Raw genomic sequence first — 9,771 nt, 5'->3', positions numbered from 1 at the left:
GGAAATGCCACCCGTGGGTAAGGCTGGGTTGTACAGTCAAGAAGTCTTCACACTTCCTAGGCAGGTGCTCTACCACTTGAGCCATGTTTCTAGTTATTTTTGCTGTGGTGATTTTTGGAGATAGGGTATTGCTGGCTTGGACAGAAATCCTCCAATTTATACTTTCCATTGTACCTGGGATGACAGAATACAGCAGTGCTTCCAGATGGGGATCTTGCAAACTTTTTACCATGCATGCCTCAAGCCATGATCCTTCCTACCTCAGCTTCCCAAGTAAGCATTGATCTTAAGGATATCAGATTCTGCACTAGTTGGTTAGAACCTAGCACTGCCATTGGGAATGAACTTGGCCAGACAGTACACAGTCTAGGACAGAATTTTTCAAACTTTAATGTGCCTATATGAATCATCACTGGTAATCTTGTTAAAAGGCAGATAGAGGTCCAGCTATTCTGGGATACAATCTGGGATGCTATCTTTCTAATAGGTACAAGATAGGTGATGATGATGATGATGATGAGTAGCAAGGATGAATCATTTCTGCCAGGTCTTCCAAGCTTGCGTACAGCGTGTTTAATGAGAGAGACATAGCTATCGTATTGACCACATTATTAAACTTGATTATTCCTTTATTTATTCATATAGTCAATAAATATTTATTGAGCATCCATGCTACTCCTGAATTGTTATAATGCACCAGTTCATTCTAAATCAGTGTTTCTCAGCCTTAGCACTATTGAGTTTGGGGACAGGAGAATTCTATGTCATATGGGACCAGCCTTTACATTGCAGGACACAATAGCATCTCTGTCCTCTGCATGCTAGATGCCAGTAGCACCCCTCTTTCCAAGCTATAGAAATCAAAGATGTTTCCAGAAGTTGTCTAGTTTTCCCTAGCTTCTGGCAGAGAACTTATTTTTGGTGAGTTGGGGCAGCTGAATCTATCACCATATACTGTGAACGCTTGTCCAATCTCTGTGCTGTGCCTATAAAGTGCTTTGATATGTAGGAGCTCTCTGAGCCATGTCAGAAAAACTGAGTTTCCCAGATGAAGGGGCCCAAATTTCATGGCAAAATTGAAACTAGAACTGAGGACTTCTGATAGGCCAGGCCCTAAGGTCTGCCCCACCATGGCCCTCTCTCCACGTTCTACTTGTCTTTGGCTTAGAGAAGTTGCTGGCCTCCTTTGGCTTACTGCTTTCTCTTTTGAGATGATAATGATAGCATTTAGAGATGTTGAAGTCTTCCGATAGTTAGGTGCCTCTCTAGAACTAGCCTGGTCCCATAGTTCACTGCCTAGTTTAACTCTTGGTCTCTTCTAGTTCACATGTGGAATGGACTGGCAGCACTCTTTCTGAACCTCATAGTGTTGTGAGGAGACAAAAGAGTGCCTGTAGCTCTTCCTACCCAGAGCACTCTTCAATATCTCCTTGGTATCACCTATTCTGGATTTTCTATTTAGACAAATCCAAGTCCCTTCTCTTTCCTTCCAGGATTTTGATGGATGAGCTCTCACTCAAAGATTCCTTTCTATTGGTAGATTCAACTTTTCTCCTCCCTCCCCAACACCTAACAAAAGAAGGTCTGAGGGAAGCCTTTCTGATGCTTTGATAAAGGAGGCAATCTGTATTTGGTCTCTATCTCTGATTCCAGTCATAATACTCCTAAAGCCCTTGTACTTTTTTGAGTGATGGGATAAGAGGATGTATTTTGTCATTGATGATGAGCTACTTTCAACTGCACCTGAGTTGATACTAATGAGGTGTCTTATGGGACATCAAGATGGTGATTGGTTGCCAGAGCAACTAACCATGTGATTAGATGTTGAGTTTTTCAGCCCCTCCTTGCCTTTTAGGGAGTGGGAGGGGCTGAAGAGCAGTCACCAATGGCCAGAGTTGTAGTCTATCATGCTGTAGTCAGTCATGCCTCATGCAGTGGAACCTCCAGAGCCCCCTTTTCCCCAAACCAGGGGGCCTCTGGCAATTACTGAGTTGGTGAACACAGGAAGATGTGTACCCCAACTCCAGGAAGACTCTAAGGCTCTTATGCTTAGGATCCTTCTGGAGCTTGACCTATTGGCCTCTTCATCTGACATCCACTTGTGCCTGTTGCAATAAATTGCAACTGTAAAATACTTTCCACCAGAGTTGTGAGCCACTCCAGAAAATTAATGGTCATGGGAGGAGATGAAGGTGGCACCCCCTGATTTAATAGAGATCCAGTCCTTGTGACCTGCACTTGAAATGGGAACAGTCTTATAGGACTGAGCCCTTAACTGTGGGGTCCAGTAGTAATTCCGGGCAGTGAGTATCAGCATCTGAGGGTGCCCTAGCTGGAGAGATGGATAATTGAGTGTAGATGTGTAAAAACAAAACACGGGCTTGACAACAGAAGTGCTGTGAGTAGAGATAGATCTTAGCTTCCTGTTCTTCCTCTGTGAATGGAAAGTGGTTAATGTATAGGTTACATCTGACCAGGAACCACCAGCAAGCTCCAGGGATGAAGCCTATGGCCACTAAAGCCTGAAGGTGAGGGATGGCTGGGAGGTTTAGTGAGACAAAGTGACACTAACTTCTCAGAATCCTATCACTGCCCTTTAGTAAGCCATGGGCCCACAGGCACAGCCCTGATCAATTGTATCCTCCCTCCACCTTTTCTTGGGGAGGACTGAGGGAGGGGACAAAGGTGGGCTACTTCCTTCCCACAGATAAGAGTGACATCCTGCCAGGTGCCAGTAGCTTATGCCTGTAATCCTAGCTACTCAGTAAGCTGAGACCTGAAGATCACAGTCTGAAGCCAGCCTGGGCAGGAAACTAAGCAAGACTCTTATCTCCAATAAACTACCCAAAAAATTCAGAAGTGGCACTGTGTCTCAAGTAGTAGTGCTGGCCTTGAGCAAAAGAAGTTCAGGGACAGTGCCCAGACCCTGAGTTCAAGCCCCAGGACCAGCCCCCCCACCAAAAAAAAGAGTGACATCTTCCCCTTCACCTTCAAGAGCAAGAAGATGTTGGGGTAGAAGAAGCATCTGCAGGCCCTCACACTCATCTTGCTTTTCAGGAATGAGGAGCCTGGCCTAATTTTTCTGTTACCCTAGTCAGTTCCAACCCTTTAGCATCTTGTTATGACTCATTCACTCAATCGCTTAATTGCTTCACCCGGGTGGCTGGTGGGGACTGCAATTGCTCCTCCTTGGATCCCCTCCGTTTCCAACCACTATCCCTTTCTGCCCCTCCAGTGGTGCCATATGCCAGAGCATGACTTGTGTGGGACCTGGGATGGCTTTGGAAGAAGGTTTAACTCACTGTCATCATCAAGGATGAAATGCAGTTGGGGTACAGACACAGAATTTCCATTGTCTTTGTTTTTAGTACCATTTCATTTTTTATTACACACTTCTGAGCATCTTGCTATTTTCACTTAGTAGTCTCCGTGCAATGCTGGCAGAGAGTTATAATGGTGTTCTAAGAGCCACAGGCAACTTTTGGAAGGTTTTGAACATGGGGGGTATGTTTTCTCGTTAAATTATTCCAGATCAAGTTTTAACAGCATCAGTAACAAAACTTCTCAAGACTTCAGCTTCCCAACCCTTGCTCATACCTACAGTTTCAGCCAGGAAACCATCCTAGATTTTCCACGTGCCAGTGCCCACCTTTCCTCAGTATTCTCACACTCAGTCTGCTGCCCCACCACAACACTCGAAGTGTCCTGGTCACTGCCTGTTCTCTTTGTACTTGCTTGCAGTTGCTATATCTGAAGAACTGACTTCCTTTCAACTCTTACTTCTTTGAAGTCTTATCCCTTTGAATTATTTTCCTTTTTTTATTCTCAGGGAAAAAATTCCTAATGGTTGTTTTTATGAGCATCAGCAACAGGGTGCATACTACCAGCAAATATACCCTAGAGTGTCCTCATAGTGAGCAAGTAAATACCAGATAATTGCAGACAGGGAAAACATCTATTTGGAGTACTATTTAATGATCATTAAATTAATACATTCAGGGGCTGGGGACTCATTTCCATAGGGGCAGTTATTTGGGGGCATTGGGCAGACAACCATTGACTTTTTCCTTGTTTCTTTTCTCTTTCTGTTGTTATCACCATTGTGGAAGTATTAAATCAGAGTATTTCCATTTTACCTTCTTAATGCCTTTCTGTAATTCTCCTAAGCTGCAATTACTGTTTTCTCATAATATACACCCCCTGCTTAGTTTAAAAATTTTTATACAATTATTGAAGTATAATTGAAATGCAATAAACTACATGATTTAACGTGTGGCATTTGATGAGCGTTCATTTGTCTGTACACCATTGAAGCCATTATTACCATTAAAACAGTGAATAGACCCGTCACCTTCCCAGAGTTCTTCTGTGCCCTTTTGTAATTTCTCTTCCCTGCCTCTTTCCTTTCCATTCCTGGAAAGATCTGACTTGATTTCTGTCATTGCAGATTAGTTTGCATTTCTAAAATTTTATACAGATGGGCTTGCACTTTTTTTTTGAGAGGTTGAAGTCTAGTTACTTTCCCTTAGCATTAGAGTGTTGAGCTTCATCCTCATGGTTGTATGTGGCAATAAATAATTTATTTCTCTTGCTAAGAAGTATTCCTTGCGTGGATGGGTGCATTTGTGGTGCAGTTTATTCACTACTAGTTTCAATGGAAAATTCATTTGTACATGGACTACAGTGGACGCCCCTCAATGGAGAGGACTCAAGGGTATGGAACCAGGTGATACATTCCCATCATGCAGGTGGATTGCTAGGGCTTGGGTACAGAGTGCAAGGCTCGAGAAGCAAGTCCAGCCTCCATTACAAAAGCCCCAGTTGTCATGTTGGCAATGGGGAGCCATTCAAGCACTTTGATGAATGGTATAAAGCTAATTCTGACAGTACAAATGAAAAGGATACTCTTTCGTTTAAGATGTAGGGCATGCCCTGTCTATCTTTCTCTCTATTGATTTATCTTCTTCTTTAGATTCCTTGGGGAGACTGAGAACCATTCTCTCTGTTTCAAACCTCACGTATATTTGGCTTTAAAAACCGAAGTGATGGTAACTGTGCTTGGGCTTTCCAGCGATTTTCTCTGGTCAGGGCTGTGCATATCCAGGAGTCAGTGCTGCAGAGATGGTGTGTCCTTGTGTAACAGTCTTTGGCTTGGGCTCCTATGTCACTTGCCAGAGCCCAGTAGGGTTATACTTTCCTGGCGTGTCCATCTGGCAAGATGCTGACAGAAACCACCTGCATAATAGAGGTAAAGTGAGAGGGCAGACCTTGACTTTCTCATCATCTATGTGTGTGCTGTGCTGACATTTAGCTGGGACATATTAGTGTGTGTGCATCCTTGTTAAAATCCGGAAAGACTTCTATGTTGGGTGGTAAAAGAATAACTTCTCTGTATACCCTTATTACTGTGGTCCCCTGGTCATGCACATAAAAGGGTCCTAGGATCCAGCTTTAATGCAAAATATCCTTCCTGGTTGGACTGTTATTCATATCACCAAGGATATTACAGTTATTGAATATTATAAATTTATATCATCTTCAAGAAACACCATTCAGTAATACAAGTAACAATGACACCAGTCTAATACAGCAGACAGCTTGAACCATATAAATATAGCAGGCTGTGCTGAGAGGTACTTCTTCTTTTAGGAATACCACACTAGAATTCCTTTCTAAATCAGCATATATAGCTCGCCAATAAACCATCAGTGTTTGGAGGAGACCCTGTCATGGGGAGTCACCCAACCAAATTGAAATGAACATTGAGCTGAGGTTTCTATTTTGTAGAAACTTGAGCAATTCAGTGTCAACTTCCAAGTCAACTTCTAAGTCAACTTCTAAGTCGGTGGCTGACTTTTCCAAATAGGGGCTATTTTCTTTTCTCCTTAGTAGCAGTTGGTTCAGAGCAACAGTCCTTTTTGTTGCTGTTAACTTCAATATAATTTTCATCATACTTGATTTTTAGACACTGAAATTGCCCATAATTGTGCCTGTCCCATCTCTATGGTAATATGGACAATTATAATGGATTATCCTTTGTTTTCCCAGTCATTTGTTGATGCCTTTTTTGTTGTAAGCATGTGAAAACATAAGGCAATTTCACCAATTACTGGTAATGCTATTCAGATATTTAATTTATTTTCTGCATGCATAATCAGCCATAAATACATTTTAGCTAATGGAGATGACAAGGGTGTAATATAATTTGAGCCCAAACAAATTCAAAATAACATTAAGAAGGAGATACAAAACCATGGGAAGGAAAGAAATAGAGAACATCTTTAGTGTTTTACATGTCAAGTCTTCTAAGTGGTACAGATCTTTTAGGTTAAAATGAAGTGGAGAAAGTGCCTATTATAGTACATGGTACATAGTTGGCACTCAATGAAGAGCCCTTTCCCCTTCCTTCCTTCCTTCCTTCCTTCCTTCCTTCCTTCCTTCCTTCCTTCCTTCCTTCCTTCCTTCCTTCCTTCCTTCCTTCCTTCCTTCCTTCCTTCCTTCCTTCCTTCCTTCCTTCCTTCCTTCTTTCCTCCCTCCCTCCCTCCCTCCCTCCCTCCCTTCCTTCCTTCCTTCGTCTCTGGGTTTGAACTCTGGGCCTGAGCATTGTCCTTCAGCTCAAGGCTAACGCTCTACCACAGCCACAGCGCCACTTCTGGTTTTCTGAGTGGTTTATTGGAGATAAGAGTCTCACAGACTTTTCCTGCCTGGGCTGGCTTTGAGCCGTGATCCTTAGATCTCAGCCTCCTGAGTAGCTAGGATTATAGGCGTGAGCCAAGGGTGCTGGGCCATTTTTATCTCTAAACACTTTTTTTGGGGGGGGAGGGGTCCAGTCGTGGGGCCTGAACTCTGGGCCTGGGCGCTGTCCCTCAACTCTTCAGCTCAAGGCTAACGTTCTATCACTTGAGCCACAGCGCCACTTCCGACTTTTTCTGCTTATGTGGTGCTGAGGAATCAAACCCAGGGCCTCATGCATGCAAGGCAAGTGCTCTACCACTGAGCCACCTTCCCAGACCCCTCTAAACACTTTATTAACTATTCATATATCCCCTCAAAGTTTATAATTTGAAACCTAATCTCCAATAAAATGGTATTTGGAGATGAGATCTTTGGGAGGTAATTAGCTCATAAAGTTGGAGTTTTGTGATAGTTAGCATTTCATCAGTATAACAAAATACCGAAGATATTTAAGTAATAAGAAGAAAAGGTTGGGTTGGGTTTACCATTTTGGAAATTCCAGCAATGATCAATAGGCCCTGTTGCCTTAGGCCTGTGCTGAGACAGCACATCATGGTGTCAGTGCATGACAGAATGAAATCACTCCAGAAGGAAGGAAAAGAGAATAAAGAGGCCAGAGACTCATAGTGCCCTGTAGGGTATTTCTCCCCATGATCTAAGTACCTCCTTATAGGCTCCACCTCCTGAAGACTTTGCGCCTCCACATAGCACCATCCTGGTGACTGAACCTAGAGGAGAATGAACCTTGGGGAGATATTTGAGATCCCAGCTCTCATGACCTTCATGCATGGGTTGTGAGAGATGTTTTTGCCTCAGCCTCAGGAGGATACAGTAAAAAAAAAAATCAGCTCTCTATAAACCAGGAAGAAAGCCCTTACCTGTCCCTGGATCTGCCAGTACCATGGACACCCCAGACTCCACAAGTCTAAGCATATGGCATTTTTATTTTTATTGCTGAAATTTGAGCAGAATAAGATGGTGGCCTTGATCTGTCTTTTCAAACTCTTTCCTCTGCCCTCTGGCCCAACAGCCAACCCTTAGAACACATAGAAGAGTTACCGTCCATTTAGAAAGCTTGGAATTAAAGAGTCAGGATTTGTATCAATAAGAAAAAAGATAAGTAAAAATTCCTTAACTTCCCCTTCCTATCTCTGATAAGTAACAGTGCCACACTGCAGCTCAGTTCTAGCTTCTCAGTGCCATCCTGGCACAGATGCCGCTTTTGGGATACCTTTGCATTTTGATTTCTTGAGTTTACTAAAATCTGGTAAGCTAGGAAATTTTCTGTTCTCTAAAAGGCTCCCAGCAGCTGTCCAAGATCTCCCCCATACCTTTCCTCTTTGAATATTGATTATGCCAGGGAGAAACACATTTAGTTGCTAATCTGCATTTACCACCTGCTAATCTCCATTTCTGTTAGAGAGACTGTGTAACTGGTCTGGTTCCTGGCTAGCTTCCAGCAGGGTGGCATGGGAGAGTAGGGGTAACCAGCCTCCAATCTGGATGCTCTCCTAGTTTTGTAATTCCAGGAAGGCCTGTGTTGGATTGTGTTAAATTGCTGTTGCCTTGCCCAGAGGGAAAGCATGTGAATGAATTATGATCATGCAGCTTCTCAGGATGGAACTTGCTACTCTGTGCTGGGTTCTTCCTGGCTCTCCAGACCATCTGGGGTTCCCTGTGGCACTCAGTGTAACTAAGTTTGGAGGTCCTTCATTGCCTCACACTAAGAGAAGAGAGTTGCATATATATCCAGGAGTGGAGAAAGATCTGGGCATTTGGGGCTGTGCTGAGGAAGTGTGGAATGGCTTGGCAGTTAAAGGAGGTTATAGAAAGTTTTGAAATGGGGCAGCATTTGTCCACCAGCTTACTTTCCAAGGCTGGTTTCTTTTGCTGGTTTGTTCTGTCTTCTAGGCACTCCAGCAGAAGGGCATTGTGATGCCTGTTTCAGTCTCTGGATATAGATTCATGTGTTGAAAGCCTGTTCAACAATTGCATGCCCAAGCAGTGTTAAATGAGAGTTCAGGACTGCAGAATATCACCCTAGATCATGTGTCACCCCTACATAAGTAAATTTTTTCCCTTTGACAGCCTTGTTCCAGAAAAGCATTTTATGTGTCGGCCTTATTTTCCCATATCCATGCATCTTTAGGAAACAGTTAGTTTGGGGCTTCCTTAGTTTGGGAGTGAGTGGCTGAGAGTTTGAGGGATGGAATACGAGATTCATCTGTGATCTCCATTTGGCCTGTGCCACTGGGACTGATACTAAATCTATGACCTATGGAGATAGACCTAAACTAAGGAGGTCCCAAGCAAGACTGTTCAATAGATTGCAGAGCATGGATGGATGTGTCTACTGCTCTCCTTCTAGACTGTGTGGCTCCATCATGGGATGTTTTCTAAACCATTCAGAATTTGAATGCTGGTCTGCTGTTGAGGTTGCTTAATAGTGTGGTTACATTCCGAATAATGCTTGGTTATCTGGCGTGGTCATTGTATGTAGGATTATATATAGATGGGAACTCTGCCACCTGTGTGATGCACTGTTGATCGATGTACCACTGTGTGACAACATACAGCTGGGGCTGGGGCTGTATAGTCACCAAATAATGGGCCTCCTTGGTTCTGATCCAGTACACATTAATTGTGATGGCTTCTTCTGTATTCTGCTTTGTTGCATAGCAGCCATTTTGAAACAATGAATTATAGATGTGCTGAATATAGAATTTATGAATATATGTTTTAGACATTGTACTCTTATGGAGTCAAAGATCCCAACTTTGGAAAATTCCATTAATCTGGTATATGTCCTGTGCTAGTTCTGCTTTCATGCTTCCAGATCTTCTCAAGATGGCAGCTGCATACCTCTAGCTCTACTACAGAGCTAGACGGCATCAGAATGATGTTTTATCCTGTCCATTCTCTTTTCTCCACTACTTAGCGATTCAAAGCTAGATTGTCTTGGGGTTTTTCTCCTAGCAATCCTAATGCCCCTACTTAGTCTTCCTTAGGTAAAAGTTCAAAGTACTCCTGGGTGCC

The sequence above is a fragment of the Dipodomys spectabilis genome, unplaced genomic scaffold (assembly GCF_019054845.1).
Source record: "Dipodomys spectabilis isolate Male_0828 unplaced genomic scaffold, ASM1905484v1 ptg000231l, whole genome shotgun sequence".
Classification (NCBI taxonomy): Eukaryota; Metazoa; Chordata; class Mammalia; order Rodentia; family Heteromyidae; genus Dipodomys; species Dipodomys spectabilis.
This window is presented reverse-complemented; position numbering follows the sequence as displayed.